Genomic DNA, 27963 nt, shown 5'->3' on the forward strand with positions numbered 1-27963 from the left:
ACGATAAGAGCACTGCGGTATCGTAGCGGACTAGTCCTTAGACCAGTCTTTGTTAACCTTTATTTATCGCATGTGTCCACGCTTGTCGGCTGAGTCCAGGGATCCCTGGTGGGAGCGCCACGCAATATTTGGAGCCAGTCGTAGCTAAAAATGCAGTGATGTAACCGTCACCGACACCTTGGAGAGGGCACCTCGCAGAACAAAGACCAAGAGTTTATTTATTACGTTTTGGTTGGGGCACCTTTTGAACACAGTCTTTTTTTTTTTTTTTTCTTTTGGGCACGAATGCAGTTTAAACATAGAGGAAGCAGAGGTTTGCCGGGTGTCAGTGGGCACTGGAGACAGGCTTCCCCCCTCTGGGAGCCGACGTCGGTGTTGCACGACCAAGGGCATTTTCCGATGCATTTTTTAGCCTGTGTAGGTGGATCTGTCTATTAAAGTTACCATGAAATTGTCATTTTAGGTTAAAAATGGCCAAATATTGGCAATTTCAAGGGATTCAGGCACCCTAGAATTTCTGCGCGCCCAGCGCTGGCTTGGAGGGGCTGTTGGTCTCCTACCAGCGTCAGCAGCCTCCTCTGCCCCTCTGCTCTCGGGCTTACGTAATGTCACAGAGAAAGTGCTCCTGTCTTCAGAGGGCAGCTGTGGCGGGGGGCAGCACGGCATGAGGGCAATGTCCGAGGACAGTGTTGGAAAGAGTCAGCCGCCACATCTGATTTTGAGGGTGTATGATGCACTGTTTAAGAAAATGCTATACGTCACACAATAAAATAGGTACTTTGGAAGCACACTGTAGTTGTTTTTTTTATTATTATTCTGAACCATCCAGCTTTGCTGTGTCTCTTGACACACATACTTGCACACACATAAACATACACACACATGTCATCAGAGCCTATGACAATAAATATGTAAAGGTTTTATATAAGCAGTAAAGGAAGGTAATACATAAGCCAATGTCTCATTTTTAGTGATTAGCATACTTGTTAATGATAATCTGTAGTAGAAGCAAAATAATCTAGAGATTTCATATGATCTACTTGTTAAATTTTAAAAAAAACCTCAGCTACCTTTTTCTATGAACAAATAGTTTGTGTTCATCAGTCATTTGAAGTGGCAAATTTTCAGGGTAATTTCCATCCTTAAAAGGCATCTCTACTGACTGTTTTACTTTAGGAATAAAATATTTTAACATCTTTTTATAACACATGATGAGATTGCTTTTTGGCTAGAGAACTTCTTTAAGGAAAGATAAACTGACAGTTTTAAATAGAGAAATGATATTCACTGCACTGAATAGAATCTTGAGCTAAATCATGTACTGTGGTAACAGGTTGGCTGTGTCTCACCAAGCCTTGGTAGGTGCAGGAATGAAGGGAAATGATGTAATTAGTTGCGATGTTTTTTTCGGGGAACATCGAAACCCTTCCTCCTCGGGGTGGGGGAGCAGTGACAAGTCGGGGAGGGTCTGTCGCAGTGGGTCCTTGCATCAGCAAGCTGTGCACACTTCCATTGGGAACAGCAGGGGGAAATGGTTGTTTAAAAATTGGCAGAAAAGTTGTATAATGGCCTGAAGCATATAAAGATATATAGCTAAAATATCTAGGACTGAGCTTTTATTTCATAATTGAGAAAAAGATCATTTAATTCTCTTCAGTCCCATTTCTACTTCTCCAGCTATGCCTGTGGCACCTTTTCTATGTAATTTGTTGTTAGAAAGTTGTGTTTGAATATTAATGCTCTCTCTAGGTGTGTGTGGAGTGGGTGATGTGCAATTTGATGGAGTCTGAGTTGGAGGAGCCCCTTGACTAGTGGGAGGGATGGTCGGAGGTTGCTCAAGAGTTTGGGTGGACAGATCGGAAGACCTGTCGGCCTTAAAGGGAAGCAGCGCTGTGCATGAGCCTGTCTCCTGCTTTTCTTAAGTCGTGTAGGATTGTCTAAATAATAATCCAGATACCACACATTTTTCTTCTATTCAAAACATGCTTTCTTCTTCTTTTCACAATTTCAACCTGCGCTTCCCTGTTACAAATTAGAAGGATATAAATTCATGCCAGTATTTGCCTGTGTCACCTTTGAAATTCAACTAGAATATGAAGAGGAAGCTGCTAGTTTCATAAGCACACTTAAAAATAATATAGTTGATGCTGAAGGACTTTAAGAGCTCTTTCATAAGAAATATATTTTTCTTCATAATGAGGTCTCCCTTCGCCCCTGAACCTGTAAAAGGCAGCTGATAGCAGCCACATCGCTCCTCCTAATGTCACTCTGGGTGTTCAGCTGAGGGAGAGGATCATTTAAAAGTATGGTGACGTCAGCCGCCACTCTGCCGAGCAAGCTGATGCTGTGGTGTGACACTGTGACAAGGACCTGGGCTCATGAGCCTGTTTCTTTGGTCACCTCTGCCACCCTCCCGAGGTGAGGTTCTCCTTGTGCTGAGCGGGAGTTCAGTCTTCGAGACACATGTGTTTTTGGTAAAACGTGTCCTCTAAGTAAAAGCCAATGAGTGTGTCTTGTGCTCAACCAAAGCAACAGTGTCCTGGTGCAGAGGACAAGAGAGAAAGAAAAAGAAACGCAGCTGTTTTGAGTTTAGCCCTTACGTGCGGCCATGAGAAACCTAGTATCGCCGCCATCAAAAACTGAGATATGCAGTCACCGAATCCTGGCAACAAGGGCTTCAGTTACCATAGAGGGGTTGAGCAAAGTGCATGAAGATATTTTTACAAAGATTTAAAAGGTGTGCATGCACATGCAAGGTATGCACGCACCTGGTGTGCCGTGCTGGACCCCTTCCTGCGATGGAGACAATGGACACGGTTCCAGGTGTCCGCTCGTGAGTGGATTCAGGCGGCCAGGGAAGTGGGTGACAGTTGAGGTACTCTCCATGAAAGTGTCCCTGGATTACGGGAGGGCACACAGGTAGGCTGATGAATCGATCATTGGAAGCAGTGGTAAATTTATAAAGAGATAAAAGAAAATAGCAATGAGCAGGAAGTGCTGGCAAGTTGAAATCTTTATAAACAGGCCCAACTGCTTCATCCAGCCAGAAACTGCACTGACTTGATTTTTGCATGTGAACATCACATGAAACAAGCCTCAAAACTCACCGTTACAAATGCAAATGTTTCCTCAGCTTGGAAGGGAAAGGCCACGGTCCTTCTCATCAGGGTTTTCTAGTGGGATTGACCAGCAGCACGTGAGTTTCTGCTTTCACCTTCTCACACTGACTTCTTCTCCAACACCAGTCCCCAAGAGAACGAGTCCTCGGGGACTTCCAGGGCGGGTCGCTAGAGGGAGCAGATGGGCAAACTTGGCACGAACAGGGTGCCTGCTTCTCCCAACACTCCTCATGGCCACCACTTCCTGGTTAGACCAGCACCATGAACTAATTGTCACGTCAGCCCATCCTCCACCGATCATAACCTGCAGGCGTAGGCAGACGGAAGGACATTCAATCTTGGTGTCTGTCTCTCTCGTATTTGACAACACTGTACAATTGTATTTGAATGTCTTCTTCACATTTTACAGTATACATTTTACATTTACATACTATATATATATACTTTATGTATTTATTTTACATTTTGCATTATACATTTAGAGACACATACTATACTTATGGGCTGACTGAAAGTCTTTTTGAAAATTTTTTGACGGCAGTTACTTTTGCCTCAAACGAGGACTTTGGTGCCTAGCCCTTCTTTCACTGGACATTGTCCCTGAAGAAGGGACACCAGCACACTAGGTGGGAAGGGAGGCAGCTTTGGCTCTCTGGCACCACATGATACTGGCCGACCTAAATCGCCCAGTGATTCCAGCGCTGACCATGGCCTAACAACTTTACATAAATTCACTCATTGACTCTTCACAATGGCCATACGTGGTACTGATATTGATGAAGCTAAAAATCAAATAGATTCATGAACTTGGCCAAAATTACAAGGGAACAGGTAGTGGAGTCGAGGTTCTGTGCAGTCAGACTGAGACCAGGGTCTGACTTTTTGCCGCACCCCACACTTCGCTGGCCATCGCTCATGGCTCCCCTGCCACCCCCCTCCCAGGGGCACCGCCTCCAACACACACATCCTCTGCACCCAGTGGCTGAACTCCGTAACTGACGGCTGAGCCCTCTGTCACTGGCCCTGCTTTTTGGGCCAGATGTGCCCAGCTTTACCAAATGGCAGCCAGTCCCTCAGTGTGCCTGTAATCGATGACCTGTCGATCTTGATTCCAGAAGGATGAGCTGGGTCAATGGGACTCTTGCCCCGGAACTGGGAAGGATGACCCTTGGCAGCCCGGACAGTCTCCTTGTCCCTCCACATATGTTTTTAGTGACTGTGCTACTGAACTCGAGGTAATTGGAATGAATCTTCATTCAATGCAATCAAAAGGCCTCCAGGAAAAGACTTCTAATGTCCAGATTCCATCAGGATTCACATTAAGAACTTTTCCACAAGTTTAACCTGCGAACTGGCAGCTGAACCAAATGTACACTTAGTATGCACTTAAGTCTCAGCTGGACACAACTCTCAAACACATTCTGTGATTCCCGAACTTGAATAAGTAATTTACCTTATAGCCACTACTTACCAGTAAATAAGTTATCCATTGTAAAATATGTTATTTTGAGAAGCCTTGCAAAGAAATCAAAGAACCACGATGAGTCAAAGTGCCTGCTTTATTAACAGAATTAGAAACTTCAACAGTATGCTGTTGAAATCCATAGACCAGGAAAATAACAGCATCAAAAACCTTTGAACAATCATTGAAATGGAAGAATTAGCCTCATTTTATTTCTTGAATACTGGCTACTTGCAGACCTGTGAAAAAAAGGGAACGTGTCTTATTTGTCTAGCTCCGTGTGGACAAAATTTACCTCAATAACTATTGTCAGCTGCCATTTTGGCATTTGGATGACAAAGCTGGGAAAATTAGAGATTCAGATTGTATAAAGCGTTTAAGAGAAATTAGTCCCATGATTTCACAGCTGTGCTTAACACTAGCATTTGATGCTGAAGTCTAAAAATGTTAATTTCATGTTGTCATCCAGTGTTGTTCTAAAACACCTGTCAGTGAGGAAAATAAGGTATATCTTTCATAAAATTTAATAGAAATACCCAGAACTTTTGCATTGCTCTGGTTACTATGACTTCTGTGGCTTAGATATGATTTAGAATGTTATCCGCCTTACATTTTCATTGGGTCTGTTGCTAATTATGTTTTCTATAACTTTGATGCTATTTGTTGTAGAAATCCAAAATGCTTAATACACATGTTCTGCCATCTTGTTAGGATAAAGGATACATGTGCTTTTTCTTTGTTAAACAATGACATTAGAATGAGTGCATACACCTTTTAGAATAGGAGTACTTGATACAACTGCTTCATTAACCCCTTGAATTGAAAGTTATCTCAAACACTTAAGTGAGAAGTTCAATGTTTTACACTGAGATATTGATGCAGAATGTACTTAGAGTGTTGACTGCAAGATGGTTCATAGAAATTAATTATTTTTTAATTAATCCAAAGGCAGCAATACGTTTGGGATTCATAAGATGCTGGAAATAATGTTTAGTATGCCAATATTGGCCTCCATTTCCCTCCACGCTTACACACCTCCCCCCATGCAAAATGTTGGACAGTTTGCTTTCACACACTGAGGGCAGATTCCCTGGCTACCTTTCAGAATCCTGTTGGATAGCATCCATAGTAGCAGGTGGCGCAGCCGTGGATTAGCTGACATTATAAAAATAATCCATGTTTTCCCCTGTGTTCTCTCTTCCCATGGTGACCACAGTCTCAGATAGTCTTAATCTGAAAGAAACTTCCTTCTTTGTCTGTGAAGATAAAAAGGGAGAAAAACAGAAGATAGCTGGTTTGTTTCTCTTAAATTGTGAGTGGGAAATTTAACTTGGGCCACAAATGACAGCCAGTAGCTTATGGCAGTCTCTTTATCAAGCTCACTGGGGAACTAAGTTACAGTCTGAGAAAATCTGAGATTGGGAAGAAGGAAGGGTGGCTGATCAATGAGGTGTACTCAGATACATCAGCAGCGTTGGAACATCACTGCTGTGTTTGACCAGAATAATTTCCCAAACAAAGACATTTGACACATAGTGTAAAGTGGCTTAATGGGTTTGGACTTAGATTTCTGTAACGTGAGAAGTAGTGATCTTTTAGTGTATCTACCTCTGCAAGAGAGGGATGTGATGGAACCCTTCCTGGAGAATCATGCTAGGATCACAGAACATATTGTCCCCAGTGCCTGCTGCTGTAGAACATGCTTGCTTTTTCTTTACTCTCAAGTGAAAGTGAAGCAATTAAACTTTTGGCTAATTAATATTTTCCACTAGTTAACAATAGAAATTTCTATGTTTTGGCAGGTAATTTCTGTTATTTTAATGCAATTTATTTCCTCCACTAGAAGGGTTCTTTGAATGAATGAATTAGCTATTCTTTCTTAATAAAATAAAATCTGGAAGAAAGATTTGTAATTGTGTATATTTTTGTTGTTATTTGATGAGGAAAAGTTCTAGTAAGTAATTCAAATAAGAAATAGTACTTGATCAAATCCCATTTCTCTAGACTTAGCCATTTCTTTCCAATTTCTGAGACACCTCTTCATGTCACCTTCCTTCCATTAGTGGACATCGATTTTCATTTATGATATTCTGCATCAAACCAGGATTGTACTTCAATTTAGTGATTGCCCATCTGAACCATAGCCAACTGCCTCTACTAACATAAATTATTTTTCATGGATAATTAGTTAATACAGGGAGGGGCAAATGGATGCTTATAGTTGTTTGTGTGGCAAGTAATACAATAATTAATAAACAAGAATATAAAAATGAACTGTTTTTCATACTCACAACTATAAACCTACTTTTGACAAATCCTGTATAATAGTTAATATTTTAAAATTGAGGCACCATCCTAAGCACTTCATATTGAGTACCTGGTATCATATAATAGGTCAATATTAATTAATATTGACCGTAATTTTCTAATAAATTTCAAAACTTATTTAATTTTATGGATACACTATTTAGTCAGTGACTCTTTAGTAGAGCAAATTTGTGGGCAACTAGAAGAAAACCTCACACAATTATGCAGACAACACAGAGGATTTTAACTTAATGAATGAGATAGTCTTTAGTTCTGAGAAAAAAAATGTCTCATTATAAAATAATTTTCCCCCTAAGAATAACAACATTTACATTCCAACTTTGGGACTCTAGACTAAATTTCTTCTCAGTAATAGTAAAGAATTACACTTGATTTTGATAAAACACCTTTCAGGATTTTGCAATTTGGACTTGGTTTTTTTTAATTTAATTATTTTTCAAGTACAGTTTTCTGTCTATTACTCCCATTCAGCCCACCCCGCCCCTGCTCCCCACCTCCCTTGATTTTTTAAATATAGGGCTAAACGTTGTTTGAGCAGCGGAACTCCTAGATGAGGTGTTGAATACGGTTTGTCCATTAAAACCACCCTCCAGCGTTGGGAAGTTCTGACCATCTGAAGTAGTGTCCATATGTCTCCAAGCCCAGACTGACTTAATGACCTGTTATATTTCAGAGACTTCCAAGCTGGTTTGTCATCAGATTTTTAAATTTCTCATCCTTTTACCATAAAAGATGAGTCTGAATGCTACTTATAGAACAATTGAACTTAAAATCCAACTATCCAACTAAATAGAAGGTTATAGTTAAGCCATAAGATCTAGAATTCAGAAACCACACACTCAAACTCTGTCCATGAACCTGAACCTGTGGAGTGGCCGGCAGTCCCTGTGGTCGGCTGCCGCCTGCGGGGCCATCAGCTGCCAGTGCCTGGGTCGGGGGCGCTCTCCTCCAACTCCACTCACTTTCTGCGCTACTTACTCTGCATTGGCCAGTCCTAGTTTTCTCCAAATCCACTTTTTAATTCAGTTCCTCTGCCATTACCTTTGCGTTTGGTGGATTTAACGTGGGTGTTAGCTGAAATTGTGAGCTGGTGAACATACTGCCATAATATGCGCAACATAGTAGGAATTCAGAAAATTCTGACATTGCTCCCTGACCCCTTTCCTCTCCCCATGGTGCACCATGACCACTGAGAAGTAGCTGAGCAATCTTCCTTGAGGTACAGTCAGAATTGAAAATTAAAGGATGCTAAAGGGTTTATCACTATTTTGAATTGTTGTAACGGTTCTTTTTTAAATGCTTGTTTAGCACTTAATACATAGCGCCTCTTATTGTTTAGTTGTTAATGTATTTGTTATGCCCCATGTCCCAAAGTGGAAGTTCCTACAGGTAAGGATTTTATCTTTTGTTCTTGAACCTAACCTGCCAAGTGCCCCAATGAGTTCTCTCTGATGGTGATGATGATGACAGTGATGATGGAGATGGAGGAGATGGTGATGATGGAGACTGGGGGAGAGGAAGAAAAAGAGGAGGAAGAGGAAGAAGAAAAAGATGAGGTCCCCATTCAGGCCAGAGGACGGATAGAAAACCACTTTCCAAATAAAGACGGATCTTACAGAGCAGCCAGCCCAGCCTGGGAAAAGGCCGCCATGACTCCATTTCATGTCATCAGATTTGACTTTAAAAGATTTTTTTTATTTTGACCTGAAATACATTCAAGTAGTTTGATAGCGACCTTCATGAAAATGAGTAGATTTTTGTTTTTATTATTGAAGTGCCCACATACTTTTCACATTACAGTTCTAGCAATTGAATGAAATATATTAACCTATTGAGTTCAGCAGATGGTTCCTGGAACTTAGAAAATTATAGCTCTTAACGGTTTGAAAGATCCCGATAAAGAAAGTGTAGCCTGGTGGCTTCCCGGTTTGTTGACACTCCCCTCAACTCTGTTCAACAGGAAGTGCGGTTTAAAGACAACAAAACTGCAGGAGAAGTAACAGTTTAACATTATGGACAGCTTCATGAGATAAGGCCTGCCAGAGGCTACATCTAGTCAGCCAGCCTCCAAGGTCACAAATTCAAAGACCAGCCTGTCAGCGAGAAACGCGTTCCCCTCTGCCCTCTCTTATGCTGCCAGTTTCCATGTTGCCATTGGAAGACGGTCCTTAACCACTGCCTGTACCGTGGGCCGGGCATGGGCTGAGAACAGGGACGCAGTGCTGGTCTGGTCACGGTGTGTGAGGAGGGTCACCACACACCATCCTACAGGTGGCTGTACTCATTTTTTGTGAACCATCAGTTTATACTTGGGGTGAATATGTGATACCATTCTTTGGTGAGATTGAGAGTGAGCTCTTCCTGAACATCTAAAATAATGTCATGTTTTATTTGCCAATTATGTGGCTGAGCCAAAACTTTAATCTTGAGAAAACATCATTTTATTTACCTGTTTGTTGGTTACTTTTGACATTTATTGTGACACCAGATGAAAATGTAATCATCAGAGACGGAGCAAACACATTACTGACATTGGTCTCTACCCCACACAAGAGTGAGCAGGGCTACTAAGATAGGACAAAAATGGTTCTTCCATAATGGTGTTTGTTCACAACATCTGTGTGTCAGGCGTGGCTGCTATTTCTATGTGAATATTAACACTATTTACCCCTCAATTCTGATAAATTGGAAGGGAAGTTTGCATCACATTCACAGTTGTATTATCAGGAAACTCTCTGACTGCAACTCTAGTAGTACTTTATCTTCTTTCCAATTCACAATGATGCAAAAGCAATATTATTTCCAAGTGGTCCTGAGGTCCCTTCAGGAGGCCGGATTCCCCCATCTCTGTTCTGCTGTGCATTGTATAATTTCTAAAACATGAAAATACAGAATGTATTTTTCACTTAAAATGTGCTATTACGAAGTATCAGGTCCACTGGCTGCTCCATTTCATCTGTACCAGGTCCCCGACGTATCTCCTCCTATTCACTGACATGTGTTCATTTCTTTTCAACCTTTGGGAATTAAAAGCAAATTTTTAAATGTCTACTAGATGATGTGTGACTTATTCTATTGTATTAGAGATGTATTGAGTTGAACTGTGTCAAATTTCTAATATTATAGCACTATCATCTACAAAAATGGCACTTTAATATATTTATACTCTCTGTGTGCTACATTTAGGAAAATGTTGAATGCGTGCATTATTCCCATGTAGAAAATAGATAATATATGGTATGACATCTTAAGATTTGCATATTATATTTACCTGGAGTATATAAGCTTATTGAGCCTTCTTTCTCCAAAATCTTTGTTAACTAATTAATTTGTTGTTATTTTCCATTTTAACAAAATTTGGCAAAATGTTTGGAGACTTTGTTGTCATATATATATATATATATATATATATATATATATATATACACACACACACACACACACACACACACACACACACAAAGGTAACATATTTTACTTTTTGTTTTTGAGGCCCGTGGTTGGTGCTGTGGGGGCTTGTTAAAGATAGAACTGGACCAGAGTCTGTGATTTCCTCTGCCTGTCTCAGTAAACAGCAGGCCTTCTCAGTGAGAGAGGGGAATATCTGTTTTGTTTTTCCGTGGATAACCTACCACTCCAGACATCATTTTCCATGCATGTGGCATGACCTGATGGAGTCTCATCTCCCACAGCCTCACAATGCCATTCCTTCATGAGTGGGCTTTTTTAAAATCATGTGAGATAAGTTTACAAGGCTGTTTGTGGCTCTGGAGGGACCAATAATTCAAGGAATTTCCATTTCAATGTTTAGTGGGAACCAGACATTAACTTGAATTGTCACTATCTCTGTGGTTATTCTGAAGTTTCTTGTGCCAGGAACAGCCGCCTTCATTGAAAGGGTCTTGTGGTCTCTATTTTAGAAAGATAATGAAGCGGTGATTCAGGTTTCAGAGTGGACACTCCTGCAGGACAGCACAGGGGGACAATGGTGTGCCCTTCATTTCACATTCATACACTGTTCACCTGTGAATTTTTAAGTGGCCCAGCAAAGGTACCTGGCCTTGCTGCAGGAGGGACTGCTTTGTTCCAGCCCAGTTTGGGCCCCGAGGGTGGAGAATCCCGTTCTAATTTAGGCAATTGACGTTTGGTACGACTGACATACATTCGCATCACGGAAAGTGGACTTACACGTGGTCAGGGTACATCGGTGAAGCAATGCAATGTATTTCTCTAGCCCAGATTTTGGTACCTGTATAATTTCATTTCTGTTATATTTTGCATATACATTTTAGCTATTTATGTTTTCACTGTATAAATCTCAATAAGATTCCTCTTTAATTTCTGTGACAATTTTCAGTCATCCACCATAAGTTACACAGCTGTTGGGATTATTTAACGACTGACCACTTAGAAATCCATGTAGTAAAAAAATATGTACTCTCAAGATCTTATTATTTGAAATGAAAATTTCTTAATTAAAAAAAGTTTATTATCTAAAATCCATCTCACTTAACAGACTAGAACACGTGAAATACTTGGAAATATATTTGGATCAATACCTTTCATAGGGTTTTGAATTAGCTTTTTGACTCAGGGCCCTTTGTGTGTGAAAATCTGTCATGTTTTGGAGGTTAGTTTCAACAGGGTCTTCAGAGGGTCCGCCGCACCTCAGCCTCTCCCTGGCGACAGCGCCGGCCCGTGCACTTGGGACGGCGGTGTAGTGTCTATGCCCTGCAGTGCACTGATGTTAGGCTTTACCCTAAATTGTGATTATAACACTGTTTTCCGTGAACTCTTAGATTCGAGGGACTTCCTGGCAGCAGAGAGGGGGCAGGACAGGCAGCTGTGTCTGTTGTTCGGGGGGAGGTCATTGAATGTGATAGTGCTTCAGCGTCAGAAGGGAAAGCAACTGATTTGGGTTTGGGCAGAACAGAAATGGTGCGTGTTTGGGAAGAGGGCTGATGCCCGAGGGCGTCTAGGAAGAGCTGGACAGGGCTCCAGGGGCCAGGTGGGCTGAGCCCAGGCCCCCTGGCACAGGAAGGGGCCGAGCAGAGCTGTTTGGGGGCATACGTGGGAAAGAACAATGTTATTTCCCATTTTCCAAAATGAAAAAGAAAGAAAAAAAAGGAGATGTTATGATGCACCAGGCCCCTGAAATCTTTGAACTCTGTGCTTATAACTTGCCTCTAGCAAGGATTTCCAATTTCTTTCAGTTTCTTTTGTGGCAAATACAGCTGAGGATTTGCCAGACAAAAAAAAAAATTGAATACCTCTTTTGGAGTTGTGTAGAAAATGCATTTTATATTTCCCTTGGTAAAATTGTGTCCCGAGGAAATTGCGAAGGAGAAATGTGGGTCACAAAGAAAACATAATCCCTCCTTCGCACCTGGGTGCCACGTTGGCTCTGATAAAGAGTCGACTCGGGTTGGAAGAGATTACTCGAAATGACGCATTTGAGAAGAAGCAGAAACCAAATTTAGCTGCTGCCCCCGATAAAAGAGTTCATAAGCTCCTCCTCTGCCCCTACCAAAAGTAATTGCAGGGTGCTTCTGTGTTGTTTGTGTATTTTTGGTAAGGCAGTGCTCGGAGAATCTGCCAGAAAGATGACGAAAACCCTCCACGTGGCTTCTTGTTGAACCCGGGCTGCATTCCTCACGTTTTCCGGACCCGAGTCTTTGATTTGCTATTTAGGCGCAACCGCAAATGCCATAAACAGATTTGTATTCCCCTTAAAATAGGGGGATTGGACTCTGTTAAGTCACTGAGTGTACAGGTAATCTTCATGTCAAGTGAAGATTAAGCAACTGAGCTTCCTTAAAAATTATTACCGGATACAACAGCAAGCAATCTTGACGAGAAGTGAGGTGATCGTTTTGCCTTAAACTGTTAGAAGTGAATACCACCGAAGAGAAGAGTGATTATTAACTGTACTTGGAGTGGATGTACTGTTTTGTGCCTTTGGAGTTGATACTTCTTTACAAATTTCGCAGGTGTGTGGCAGCAGCACAGTCAAACAGAGCAGTTCTCCAACTTTCGTTTACCTGAGTATCACCTACTTTGGGGGTGTTAAATCATAGATGGCAGCCGCTCCACCCCCTGTCTTGAGTTTCTGATTCCCTAAGTCAGGAGCAGGGCCCAGAACCTGCATCTTAAGCACTGTCCCAAGAGGTGCTGTAGTTGTTAATCCTGGGATCACGCAAGAAGAACCACTGGTTTGGTTGATTATTGCCACTAGGTAAACTCGGGGTGAATTTCCCAACTCAGACTTATAATTTATACACCAAAATAAAGATTATGAATTTAAAATCCCAAAGCCTGAGGAGAAGACATAGTCAGAGAAGGCAGCTAGTTAACAGAACTTTCTGGATAATGACTCAAAAATTTTGCTTTTGAAAATCAAAAGGAGTTTTGAAATCTGTGGTCATGTGCATCAGCTCTTGATTACTTCAAAAGGTTTTTGTAAGTGTGCAATGTCACCCCTCAGCATCCAAGGTGCATTGGTTCCTGGACCCCCCAAGAATCCCCAAATTTGTGGATACGCAAGTCTCTTACATGAAACGGCACAGTATTTGCATATATCCTATGCACATCCTCCTGCACACATTAAATGATCTCTAGATTACTTATACTACCTAATGCAATGTAAATTCTAAGGAAATAGTTGTTACACTATATTGTCTATGGAACTATGACAGAAAAAAGTCTGTAGATGTTTAGTACTGATGCAGTGGTGGGACCAAGTCCCTGGTAAGTGTCAGCAACAATGTAACAGTTTTTTCTCAAATGTATTTGATTGGCTGTTGGTTGAATCTGCAGACGCAGAACTGCGGATACAGAGAGCCAACTGTGCTGTCTTCCATCTGGACCATTCAGTAGATATAGATCTTATCATCAGGGGATGATGGCAGGAAATTCATTGAGACAGGAAACTTCCGGAAAGTTTCTGAAAATGCTACTGCATGTAATAAAACAGTAATCATGTGTTCAGTCTACACAGGAGATCCATTGTGTGGGGAAGGGTACAAACACGGACTGCGTGTCCCCCTGGACTGTCATGAACTGCTGTGTGTATTAACAGCATCGCTGGTCACACAAACACCACGAAGCAATTGTAAGTCTGAGCTCGTGACCAATCCAATGAAGACCAGATCTAAGTGGAGTGAAATAGTTGGTTATCAACATTGTGAATTAGGTCAAGAGGCATCCTTTAGTCACAAATAAGACAAATATAATGAAAGTAGAACATGTGACTCTTGAGGTCCCAATTATTACCATGTGTGATAGAGGTACTTATTTGGGGTTTTTTTTTTTTTTGCATTCCCCTGTTAAAAAAAATATATATATCTTATGGAGAAGAAATAAATTAACTGGCCTTTTTCACATATTGCTATGGAGTATGTTATCAAATTAGCTAATTTTTCTAGAGAAGGGGACCCTTAAGAATCTGAGGTAATTGTTTACTACAAAAAAGAAAAGAGGCTTAACACCCACAAGACACAGTTCGGGACTTTGTAGAAATCTTTAATGATTGTTTCGAATCAGGAAAACTTTCCGAGTGAGTTCAGCGCGCTCTGGGGAAGGAAGTGCCTCTGGGAACTCATTACGGGTCCATCAGATCAGGGACAAACAAGCCAGCAGCTCTCGTGGACCATGTGAGGCCTGCCTTCCAGTCAGCACTGTCCGAGGAGTCCCAGATCCCTGCCTCTTCCAGACTCCCAGGGTAGGTGTCCCTGCTGTGTGTGGTCTTCATTGAGGAAACACACCTTCAAGGTGTGTTTCTGGGCAAACGGCTCACCGTGTAGCTTCTACACATTCGTAATGAAAAGCCCTAAACCGCCAGGGAAGGGAGGGGGAATAGCCAGAACCACTCAAACATGGATTTGGGTCAAGACTCTGCCCTTGTACTGGCCATGTTTGAGGTCAGAGAGCTTCTGGTCAGGAGACACAATTTTATCCTCCATAAAAGAGGAAAAAATAATATCTACCTGTTGGGATTGACATGTTATTACAAAGATTATGTTTATAAATCGAATGCACATCGTGGTGAACTGCAGGTAACTGAAGTCTTTTTCAGTTCTTTAGAACATACTACCATTTTCATTCATTATATAGTCCTCTTCTCCAGGCTTAAAGCCATCTCAAACATGCAAACTTTTGTGATTATATGTAGGTAATTAATTGTTTTAAAGTGACTACGTGCCAGACGCTCTTCTGTGTGTCACTGGCTGGACTAGGGAGCACTGGATGTGGAAGTGGGGACAGATGACCACGAAGACAGCATCTACACATAGACAAATACAAAAACATCAGTGACAGGCCCACTAGAGACACAGAGTGATGTGTCAGAAAGGGACAGGAGCCAGGTCACCAGTCCTGGCTGCAGTCTCTCCGAACGCCAGCTGTCAGGAGTGGGTCTGCGTGGCGCTGGAGCCGACTCACCTGTCTCCATTTCTTGCCACGTGGGCCTCTCCCCAGTGCTTCCTGGTAGCCTGGCAGCAGGCTCATCTGAGCAAAGGACCTACAAGACATTAAGGAAAAGCATCTTAGATGAAAGCCACAGTGCTTTTATAATGCAGCTCTGGAAACATTTCATCCCTTCTGCCACATTCTACTTACTAGAAGCAAGTCAGCGAATTCGCCCTTTCTCAAGTGGAGGGGATTTCAGAAAAGCTGTGAGCAGGGGTACCTGAGTGCCACCTGAGCGGCCACCCCCCGCAGAGACCCCAGGGCACCTCTGATGCTGCATCCAAGTGGAATCTGTCACTTGACTGAGGAATATGCCTTTGTTCTTGACTTCCAACACATCTGTCACCATTTGTATATGTCGTGTCCAAACCTGGAAGCCGAGGGGGCCGTGAGTAATTCCTCCCACGTTTTCATCCACACCTAATTGGCCACCATATGCTTTCACCTCTGCAGCGTCTCCTGATTCTGGCTTCTCATCTTTGTCTGACTTTGAATCAATTCTTGCCTCAAGCTATTGCAATTGTCTTTACTATGTTTCTCTTCATCCAACCTCTACTCACTTTAATTAGAGATATTTTTCTCAAGCTAAATAAATTCATGAATTCTGACGCCTGAAGGCTTTCATTGTTTTCGCCCCCGGAAGGCTAAATCCATGATTCCCACTTTGGCGCATCAGCTCCTCTACCACGTGGGCAGAGCAAACTCTCTCGCCTGGTTTCCAACGTCTCACTCCCACAAGACTGAAACCCTCCCTCTCTCCCCACGGCATGCCCTCTTGTGATGTGTGCTGGCCCATCCTGGCTTCTTTCTTGATCCTCTTTCTTCCCTGCTCTTCGCACTTACCATTGGGACCGCAGGCCAGCCAATGACCCCCCCAGGGAAGCTTTCCTAGACTCCTGTTCATTGTCATCTGTGCACTGCAGGGTCCAGTGCACTGAGTTACCGATTCCTTGAACCTGTTTTTTCTTCCTAGACTTTCCTTTCAGGAAAAAAATTCAAGGATGATTCATTTTGAATTCAAAGTACTGGGAACAATGGTGTAACAATCGGCAATAGCTATTGAGTGAATAAATGAGCCCTCATTCAAGCTACTGTGTATAGTTGCATAGTATTTTAAAAAGGAAGGTATTCAAACTCTAAAAGTTAAAGGAACGGTTATGTTCAAGATAAACGTTTGATTTTAGTTCCTCTTAGGGTCCTAAGTTATGTGAATCTAACAGTAAGATACCACTATATGCTAAGGACTCTTTCAAGTGCTTCACATTTATTAATTTACCCAATGGTGACAACAGATTCATTAGTTAGGTACTTTCATGATTCTCACTTTACAGATAAGGAAACTAAGGCACAGAGATTTCTGGTAATTTTCCCGAGGCCACTCTAACTCCAGGAAGAAAGTGATTTCTAAAGATGTAATCAAATCAAAATAGCCTAAATTGAATAAGGCAAAAAAAAAAGGCCAAAACTACAAGATGAAAGATTAATTATGATAAATGGATAAAAATTTGATAGGATCAAAGTTTATATAATCATAAAGGAGTCATAAAGAAGTATCTTCAAATTTTTTCTATTAAATCCCACGGTGTTAGAACATTGGAAGGTCTCAGCAGAGTATGAGGAAGAAGAGTGAGCCCTGCCTTAAGCGCCTCTCAGTGGGGGGTTAGGCGCCGTGAGTGAACAGTGAAGAGCTTTCCAACGTACAGCGGGGAATCACGCACACTCCCCAGAGCACTAGGGCCCGTTCTGACTTGTAGCAATCCTCGACAGGCCGTGGTATCCAGGCATTAAGCTGGTTAAAAGATCGGCTTCTCATAAGCATGTTAATGTGTGGAAACATTGGGGAGGTCAGCTGGGACAACATGTCAATGTTTAGAAACAGTGTAAAAACCACAAACTATCTGGAAACTAATTTGGCCTTGTGGAAGTGTGTGTGTGTGGTGTGTGTAGGGGGGTAAACATGAATGTTCCTACCTCATGGTCAGTAGTTCTTTGGTTCTGTGCATTTTACACCAGGGGCCCCATTTTAATATATTATATAAGCGCTCTCTGTTGGCTGTGAGATCATTGTTGCTCTTCTTCCTCCCCTGGAGTAAGATGATACAACCAATTCCTGAGTTCAGTTTTAAGCATGTAAAGTTAGTCTTTTATAAATTAGTCCTCCTTGACATATAAGAACATGTATAACAGCACATCCAAGAGCTTTACAAATTCAGGTGGAATGAACAAGTGGGCGCCCAACCCGTGGCTGCCACCAGCTTGTTGGCTGGGTGACAGATGGCGAGTCGCTTCGCCCCCACCACCTTACTTGCCCTATTTGCAGTGTCCCAGGAGTGCCCTGCAGTCCCCTGTCTGTGCTCCTGCGAATTTCAGACATGCCCTTCAAAGCCGGTATTTGCAGTAGTAATGGGAGAATATTATGGAATTCTTGCAATCCTCCTGGAGGGAGAATATTCTTAATATGCATACATTTTATTTTTTAATAAAATCTACTTAATTTTTTAAATAAAATAAGCCCAGCTGTCATTTGATGGTATTTATAAAATAAACTCGCCCCGACTGGTGTAGCTCAGTGGATTGAGTGCTGGCCTGCAAAGTAAAAGGTTGCTGGTTTGATTAGCAGTTGGGGCACATGCCTGAGTTGCCAGCCAAGGTCCCCAGAGAAGTGGGGGGCATGTGAGAGGCAACTACACATTGATAATTCTCTCCTTCTCTTTCTCCCACCCTTCCCCTCTCTCTAAAAATAAATAAATTAATGAATTAAAAAAATAAGCTCCTCTGAGCATCAGTTTTCTATTCGCTGGTAGAGACACCACATAGATCGATGATGTTAAAATGGAATCTGTAGTGAAAACACAAAGAAGAAAATAAGATCTTTTGTGTTTTACTCATTTATTCTCTCTCCCCAAGGCACACGCGTGCACACACACACACACACACACACACACTTACAAAACTAAAGCCAATGATCATAAATACAAGAAAGCAATGGTCAAGTAAAGACAAAACATTCTATGTGCTATACACCTAGGGGGTTCATGGAACCGTGTCTTCCAGCCCAGTGCTGGCGTTCCTGCTGGCCATGTCTCACTCTACAAAAACAAACCATGTGCCTTTTTTGTAATTAATAACTGACTTAATCATGTTGCAAATCCTCCAACCCATGGCATTTGTCATTCTTGCCTTTCAACCGGAGACCTCCTTGAGCAATAGTTAACAGGATTGTACCGCTTAGCCCATCCATGCCTTCATAAATTTTCATTTTACGACACAGAATGGGGATGGTTTTGCTTTTTGGTGGTTTCCAACTTGGAGAGCGTGGGATGTTTATGCCACGTGTAAGTAAATGCCCAGTGGCATTTGCTTTTGTAGTAAAAGAGAAGCTACATATATGCTCATACTGACTTCAGGCCTTTCTGAATAAAAAGTGCTCATAAAGGCAATAACGGAGGCCAAGTATTAACAGTATTGCACTCGTGACACATGCAGCATTATGATTATTTTAAAAATTGATAACAGTCTTACTGTAAACATCCCTCTAGCTCAGTGTCAGGAAATAAGTCTTCTTAGTGCGTTAGTCCCTTTATCTTGCTGGAGAATTTGTTGACAGATTGTAATTGGGTCACTGTATTGAAATGCCCTGTGTAAGCTCCAAACTCTCTGTGTTGGTTGGCATGACAACCATAGCGGTCGATTAAACATGCTCAGAAATGGAGAAGCTGCTTCCCAGAAGATGTTAACTAGGTGGGGGATAGGGAGCTGTCTAGAGAATAGCACCATGGACAGAAATCTCTAAATGTTGCCTTGACTTTGCTGTTTCGTGTGAATGTATGTCTCAGTAAGATAAACACGATATGTACAAAAATTTACTTAGATGATTACCAAATACATTTTTTTACTCCGTGTGGATTTTTATAAAAGGGTGTTGAAATAGCCTTTAAATATTAAGTACTCTTTTTTAACACTACTTGGAACAAGTATAATGGCTATAAACGGCGATTTCCATGTAGCTCTTCCCCCCTTTAAAGCTTTCTGTGAAGTGCCTGGCAGATGACATATGCAGATGGCAGAGGCTGGCGTGTTGGCACCCGGGCACTGCCTGTGCCGGCCGGTGTCTCCACAGCCAACTCGAGGGACCAGGACGATGACGGAAGGGTAAAGCTTTAGCAGCAGACGGTGCGGCTCCCTGGTAGCTTTTCTCCTCTTCTGTATTTCAACTCCATTCCTGTGGCTTGTACATGGCTAGTCACAATAGATAACATTTTCAGGTAGAAAATGAAAACAAGTGTTTTATACTCCTAACACACTGCATATTGTGGCCTTTCGTGTTTCTGTTGTTGTTGTTTTGCTTTTATTTTTGATTCACACAAACATTTGTGGTAGGAGGAAAAGAAGTGGACTATCTAGCCAGTTGTTTAAATTAACTGCTTTTCTCTGTAATAAAATACCAAAGATAAGATAAAACGGGTATGACAGAGTCATGGCTGTGGCAATTCAGTTGTGGTATCCAGGCAGTCACTGGGTGAGGTAAACGAAGGCAGCATATTTTAATTTTTGTATCAGCCCACCTGTGTGAAAATTCAAGTATGGGGGTATGGATCGGTGAATGAACAGAATGTGAATAGCCACTATCAAAAAATATTTTAAACAGGCCAATGTCATTCCAAAACTCTATTGCTGTTGAAATAAATTTTAAAAATTGCCATTCATTGTAACATTTTTGAGAGGAAGAAGTCTTTCAGCTCATCTTGATTCTCCAAAAGGGAATTAACTTCTCCAAAAGGGATTAAGGAGCTAATTAGTGATAGAACTGGGCCTGAAACCCCGCTGGCTTGTTCAAACGCAGGCTCCCCACCCCTCTCCCATCCACACTGGGGCCAGACAGGAGGACTTCGTGTTTCCAGGAGGGGTCCAGTTAGTGCAGAGCAAACCAGCAGTGTTGGTACAACGAGCTTTATTCTGGTGTTCCTCGTTTCCTTCCCTTGTCACAGCTTCTCGCCTGGAGTGATGGGCTCCAACTTATTATATTTAGTGTGTTAGTTTTTGTTTATTTTTAATTTTGAGATAGCCATATTAATATTTTCATTGTATTTAACTGTCTGATATTTTCATCAAGAATTGAAGGATGGGCAGGGCTAAATATTTATCCATCGTTGGTTGGTATTTAAAACTCAACTCTGAAACACAAGATCAATTTCTGAAATTACCCTGTAACATTTTAGATACATGCTTCTGTGAAATTTTTATTTTTTGCTGTGCAATGACTAACCATAGTATAATCTAGCTTCAGTTTGTTTTCGAACTGACTTTTTATTTAAATTTTCTAGTTTTGAGGACAACGGTATTGTCTCATATTTTCCTTATGATGCTTTGATTAAAGCTTTTTAAGTGTTAAACTCAAACATGTTACATTTTTTAAGAATCAGTGATCTATATGTTTCTATCCTGTATTTCTGTTCATGAACATGGACTGAATATACCTTAGCAATTTAGAGGTATTTCTTTGAGAAACAACCTGCCTGTTTTTCTTGACTTCGGGATTGGAAATGCATGGTCCCTTGCCTTTGTTTGTTTGTTTGTGCCTTTGTGGCACTTCTGTTGACAACCTTTGTTTTCATTCTCCTTTGTTTCCTCTCTGCAGTCTGTCGTAGCCCTTTCTCTTCTCCCTTTCTGTCTAAAGCCTCTGCTCTATTTTTTCTTCCCTATTCGCACACCTCCCCTCCCCCTCTCCTGGTTGCTTTGACTAGATTAACACCCGTTAATGAATATCCACAAAGGGGCAAGAGGAGTGGGAGGAGGGGAGGAGGAGGGAGAGACCGAACTGGGAAAGTGAGAGCTGGCAGGAAACCTGAGGAGAGTGTGGGCTGGAAAAAGGGAGGGAAGGATAAATCAATGGACAGGGATTGCTATTTTGCAAGTTAAAATAGAGGACATGTATTCATTTATTCATTTTTATATCATTAGTCATTTATTTATTCTCTCACTTTTTTCAGACTCCATGGTCTACTCAGTGGAATCTGACAAATAACAGAAAAGCATAAAAGAAAAAAACTGCCACTTCTAGTATAGTTATCATGTAAAGATGAGCACTGTTACCCTTTCTGGGGTATGCCCTTCTATCCAATTACAGTTGACATTCCATATAATTTTACATTAGTTTCAGGTGTACAGCCCAGTGGTTCGACATCTACGTAATTTATAAAGTGCTCCCCTTGGTTAAGTCTAGCACCTACTCGACAGCACACAGTTATCACAACATCCTCGACTATATTCCTTATGCTGTAGTTTACGTCCTCCTGACTATTTTGTGACCTAACATATACTTATGACATTGTTTCATCCTTTATTGGGTTGATTGATGTATTCTTTCATTCAACATTTGACAAACATATAATGACCACCTACTCTGTGCCAGCTCTAATTAAATTGCTTGGGATGCAACAATGAAAACACACAAAGATCCAAAGCCCTAGCCTTCCTGGAGCATGCGTCCTAGTGGATAAAAACTTTATGTTGTTTATGAATATCCTTCTTTCAGAAGTGAGGGCAAGAAGAAAAGACTATTCACAGAAAATTATGTCTGGCATAGATTAAATCTGTTTGCCTGGGAAGAATGATGGCGAGTAAGTGAGTTCTTGCCTAGGTTGAGAATTTGGGGGAAAACTCTGCCTCGGAATTCTGTGCTGGTGACTGATCAACATGATATTGATTATTGACCTAAAGGTGTTTGCACAATTAGAAGGGACCCCAAACAGAGATTTAAAGAAAACATTGTAGAAAGAAGCTGAAAATAGCAAAGAGAGAGTTAAATTGCCAGAAAGAACATGTTGTGTCCTTGAAGGAAGAGAAGTCCCAGAGGAAGAAGTGGCCAAATGCTATTGCACACTCCTGAAAAGCCAGTAAGATAGTAAGATCTTTAGACAGTAAGATAATAAGACCTTTAGACAGTAAGATAATATGGCCAAGGCCAGTGCTGATGAGAGCAGTCAAAGATGCAAGGAAATCTCTCTGCCCTATTTCTCTCTAGCCCATGCCATATTTAATATATCAATAAATCTTTAAGACACAGTACTGTATGACTGGGTATGCCACATCTATGAGAGGGAGGCTATTTTTATATATATTGTTAGTCTTCGACATGGTGAGGATTAGAATATGCTTTTCTTTCAAGGGCAAAGACTCAGAATAGTGGGAGAACTATTTCAATAGAAAATGAAAGGAAGAAACCATCAAACTACAGACCGATGGGAGACTGATAGTGGACACCAGTTTGGGGACATGCTGAGGTCCACAGAGTGGCAGGAGAGGTCAGCAAACACTCCAAAAGATGGCCACAGATCTTTTTTGTCCCCATTTATGTAATAAAGTGACTTGCTTCTTGAACTTCAAGAAGGAAGGTGTGTGTAAGTCTCGTTCGTTGTGTTTGGGCTTATGTTTTCTACGGGAGGAAGCACAGTGGTGGTGGGACTATTTTGGAGGTTCACGCAGGATGCACGAGAGGATGAGAGATGAGAGGTTGACTGTGATATAGGCCGGACCAAGATAAAGGCTGTGTGTTTTGGAAGGATTCGAGTGGCCCAAGGGAATGGGGGAGGAAAAAGTGATGGCACGTGTTGTCTCGAGGCCAAAAGAAACACCTAGCACTTTTCTCTGTTAAATAGTTATCTTCATAATAGTGGTCCAGCACATCTGGCAGATGTCACTGTTTCCTGACCACAATTAAGTATATCTGCAGTATGCTGTGGCTCGCCGGGCACCGTGAGATACCTTGGTCACAGGTTGGAAACCATTGGCTAACGCTGCACTTCCTCATCTCTTGTTCTTTTTGTACCAGAACATATACTGCCATTTACCACGATTGCTAATAGAGTTTTCTGTCCTTGCTCAACTGAGCCTGCCAAGCACCCGAGGAGAGGACCACGTCTTTCTGGTTCATGACTGTGTCCACCCCCACCCGCACAGTGACTGGCTTGTGACAGGTGTTCAATAACTAGTTGTTGAATTAATCCAGATTATGAGTGGGTTAATCCTATGAGTCTTAATAAACAATGCTAATTTATATACAATGCTGATTTAACTGCTTGCATTTTTCAATCCTTAAATTAGTTTCGGGCTTGTTCTTTTAGTGGGGACATCTTAATGGTCTCTGTAAATTTTTTCAACAATATGTGAGTAGAATGAATGCAAGAGCTAAAAAATGATTTTTTAGTTTTGTATAAGAGAAAGCACATTAGGTGAATAATCAGCTTGGGTGCACTTTTAAGGGAGTTCTGATAGACCGAGAATAATAATTATGAGAATAGTTCCAATTCACATAGAACTCATTTTACTCCCCAAACAGCTGTAGGAAGTATGAAGCAGAACAAACTACCCACAGAGGCAGTGGGCTGAGACGACATTGACTTTTGTCTCTCACAGTTAGGTGGGTTTTATGATTCCTTCTTCCGTTCCATGTGGCATTGGCTGCCAGGCACGAGGACATCAGTGGCCGGGGTGGGGGGGGGGGGGACGGCTGCACTGTCCAGGAGGGCTGGACAGTTGATGCTGCAGTTAGTATTGAGCTCAGCTGAAACTGAGCCAATGAATGTTAAGTGTGGCCTCTGTGTGGGACTGGAGACATCGCTGCATAGTGGCTGGATTCTGGGAGGGAGCTTCCTGAGAACAGGTGCCCTCAGAGACCTAGGCATTTGGTCGTCACAAGGATCTCATGATGGAGCCCCAGACATCTGAGAACTTCCTACCCTCTTGTGTTTGTGAAGACAAGTCATGAAGCTAGACTGTAGGGGATGACTAGACTAGCCATCAAGTCATGATGGCTAGACTGAAGCTAGACTGTACAGTCTAGCTGTGCAGGAGCCCCTCTTCTGCACATGAGAGGTGGCATACACAAGAAGAGGGGGTGACTCAACTAGCCATCTTTGATTGCTCATGCAGCTGCTCTTTTCTTTACTATTTTAGAAATGAGGAGATGGTTCGTGGAGAAGTTGGCGACTTAGGTTTGTGGGGGATAAAAAATATGAATACTTTTCCTCCCACCTTCTAATCTCTTCTGGTGGGCCAATGACCAAATTAATACAGAGAGGTTAACAGGAGAAAATCAAAATTTAATACATGCACATGGAGAACTCACCTAGACGTGATAAATCCATGAAAATTATGAAAACAGTGAAGAACCATTCAGTATATAAGACATTTTAGGCAAAGAAGAAGGGGGGGGTAATGTGTTTCTCGATTTTAGAAGTGAGAGTGGGCAACTCACATGTAGTTGAGGAAGATCAGACACACGTGGCAAGAAAATCCTTGCTAGGTGACCCAGAGATGATGGGACACAGGGCTGTCTAGCCACCAGGCAGCTGCCTGAGTCCACTTATTTACTGTACTTTATTCAAATCTGGCTCTGACAGCATCCTAAGATCTTCTTCCTGAGGTGGATTTCTGAGTCTCTTGGGCAGGAAAGGAGGGAGGGTCAAAGGTTCTGAGTCCTTTGTTTCTCAATAAACAGTTAAAAATCAATATCCAACAAAGCAGCTTTAGTGCGGCAGATGTTTGGTACTCACAATTTTACCATGATAAATGCAGTGGCCAGGTCTCACCCTCAGGGACCCGACTCTCAGAACCTACCTCCTTCCTCCCAACCTGCCCACCTCCCCTCCGTAGATGCTGTTTACAGAGGCAACAGCCATAATGGCCGTGCCCGCGCAGTGCTTTGTTCTGGAGCGGTTTACTGGGGTTCACATGGATCGGCTTCTTTACTCATAGCATTAATTTTTTTCTTCAGTGGTTTAATTTTCAAGTAACTTTATATTTACCAAAGCATTGCAAAAACAGCACAGAAAGTGCTGATGTAACTTCACCAAGCTTCCCCTCATGCTCACCTAACCATAGTACATTGACTAAAACGTAGATGCTAGCATTGATACCATGCTGTCTAATTAACTACAGACTTTATTAGACTGTAGAATGTTATTTACAAAGGTCATTTAATGCTCTAGAATCCATTCCAGGAAGCCAAGTTACCTTTGGGCATAGCCCCTTAGCTTCCTCCAGTGTGTGACAGTTCCTCCATTTTTTTTGTTTGTTTTACTTGACCTTGACACTTTCGGTTAAGCATCTGGAAGAATTTCCCTCATTTTATGTTTGTCTGAAATTTCCTTTTGATTGACCTGAGTTGTGAGTTTGGAGGGAGGCCACCAGAATGGTGACACCGACATTGGTCAGTGGGTCCAGGTGCTGCCCTCAGGGTCCTTCACTGTAATGTATTGTGTTCCCTCTCCAGACTGGGTTTTGTTAGAAGTGAGTCATTGATTCCATCCTGTGGTTGGAATGCTCCACTTAAGCACCACCTCCTAGGGATGATGTCATGGTAAAACCACCACCCGCATTAGTATTTCCAGGGCTCCTTTAAGGCTATGCCACTATGAGGCCACTCATAGAATGAATTTGAACCTCTCTAGATCAGTCCTGATTGTTCTTCTCAGATTTGAATGTGTTGTATATTTCTCTATTTTCATCAGAAATTTAAAGCATTTTTTGACTTCAATATTGAAATTTTGGTACTCGTTGAAAAAGAATGGGTATGAGTAAAATTTTGTGAATCATACATTTTAAATATACATTATATATATGTGTGTGTATATTATATATATTTTTTTGGTGGCCCACTCCTCAGCCTCACAAATATTAGTGAGGACAGTTTTTACCTCAATTATTGGCTGATAAATAACAGGCTTTTAAATAATTTATGATTCCAATTGCATAATCAGTATAATAATATCTATGTTATATGCATAATTGTGTAGTAATTTATATTTTATTACTATATAATAATTCTACTAAAATATTTATATAGTTACATAATGATGTTCTGTTACATATAATAATTATGTTATATTTTACATGTAAATAATATATATTAATGAGAGATAATTATTAGGTTATTATACTCAATGATGTCATATTAAGTGGGAAAAAATGGAAGACTCTATAAGGAAATCTCTGTAGTGTTCAATTTCTTTCTACTCTGTCATCATTTTAAGTCTGGATTTGGAAAAGCACAATAGAACTGGACTACTGGATAAACGTCAGTGACACATCAAATGAATTTTAAATGCTACCCCAAGACTCATGATCAGTACAATATTTACAGCCTAGATTAAATGCTTCCTATTACTTTCAGATAATCATTGTCCTCAGAAACCGGTCCCATAAGACAACAGAGTTCCGGGGGGCCTGTCCTGCTCTCCCTATAGTGATGCTCTGGCCTCTATAGTGTGAGGCATAGACTGGAGCAGGGGCGGAAGGAGAGCAAGTTCAGCAGGTGATCCAGATCTCTGCTCCTTTATTTCATGAAATAAACAAAAGGTAAATAAGTAAATGTGAAAAAGAAGTAGTTTACCTGCTTGGTGCTCTGTAAATACCAAATGAATTAAAGACATTCTTTACAGTGTCAAACTGTCCCTTTTGAGGTAGTTCTAGTTGATATGTAAAGTATATAAGGCAAACATAATTGCTGTGGTATAATATGAAGAACTTAAAAAATGTTCATTAGTTATTCTTCACCGTTTCCCTACATCAGAAGGAGATCTGTTCTTCTCTAAGAAAATTGAGTAACTCCTGTGGTCTTCATCATCTATGGATAGTATATTGACATAATATCGAATTCTAATAACATTGAATAGAAGGCTTAAATTAAGATTTGTTAAAAGAAGAATTCAGCCCTGGCTGGTGTGTCTCAGTGGATTGAGCATGGGCCTGTGAAGCAAAGGGTCACTGGTTCGATTCCCAGTCAAGGCACATGCCTGGGTTGCAGGCCAGGTCCCCAGTAGGGGACACATGAAAGGAAACCACACATTGATGTTTCTCTCCCTCTCTTTCTTCTTCCCTTCCCCTCTCTCTAAAAAATAAATAATTTTTTTTTAAAAAAAGAAGAATTCAACTGAGTAAACTTTAGAGACCTTTACTCAAGGACTCATGAATCGGGCAGTGTGTCATGCAGCAGATGGAAAGGAGCTCTGGAAAATAAAAGCCTTTTCTGGGCAGAAGGAGGCAGGCCAAGGAAGTTCTTAGCAAAGATCAGATTGTTCCAGGCAAGGTCACTTTCTGTGGGAATGGGAGGGGTCTGCCTAGATGACCTCACTGTACTGACCAGGTAACCCCAGACTGACTGGGTACAGGCAAGTTCCTGGGAGAGGCTGGAACTGCAGTCGAGTCAGGAGGTGTGTCCCGGTTTGCTGATATGGGGCTTTGCTCAAGTGACTCCATTTTGAGCCAGTTGGTTTTCTTTTTCTTTTTAAACAGATTATACAATATTTAACATATTCATTTATGTTAATGTTATGTGCCATTCAAAAATTAATTATATGTAAGGTTTGCAATGTTCTGATATTTCTAAATAAACATTGCCTTTGTTACTAATTATAAAATATGAAGCTAACCCTATAACTCATATATAGCATACTCACAGAGTCACATGGAGAAAATATATATTATATTTTTTGTATTAATTTAATAAAGAGGAGAATGTTCCCTCTCCCATAATTGCATGTTACATAGAGAAATAACTTCATGTTTAGGGTAAATTGATGAAAACAT

General features: G+C 41.3%; 1 protein-coding gene across 2 annotated transcripts in view; it reads left to right on the forward strand.

Moving 5' to 3' along the window:
* The window catches only part of GPM6A (glycoprotein M6A), a 186759-nt gene that overhangs the window by 98996 nt on the left and 59800 nt on the right, over window positions 1–27963 (forward strand). The window lies entirely within an intron of this gene.

This window comes from Artibeus jamaicensis, unplaced genomic scaffold, assembly GCF_021234435.1.
Source record: "Artibeus jamaicensis isolate MK-2021 breed Jamaican fruit bat unplaced genomic scaffold, CSHL_Jam_final scaffold_833, whole genome shotgun sequence".
NCBI lineage: Eukaryota > Metazoa > Chordata > Mammalia > Chiroptera > Phyllostomidae > Artibeus > Artibeus jamaicensis.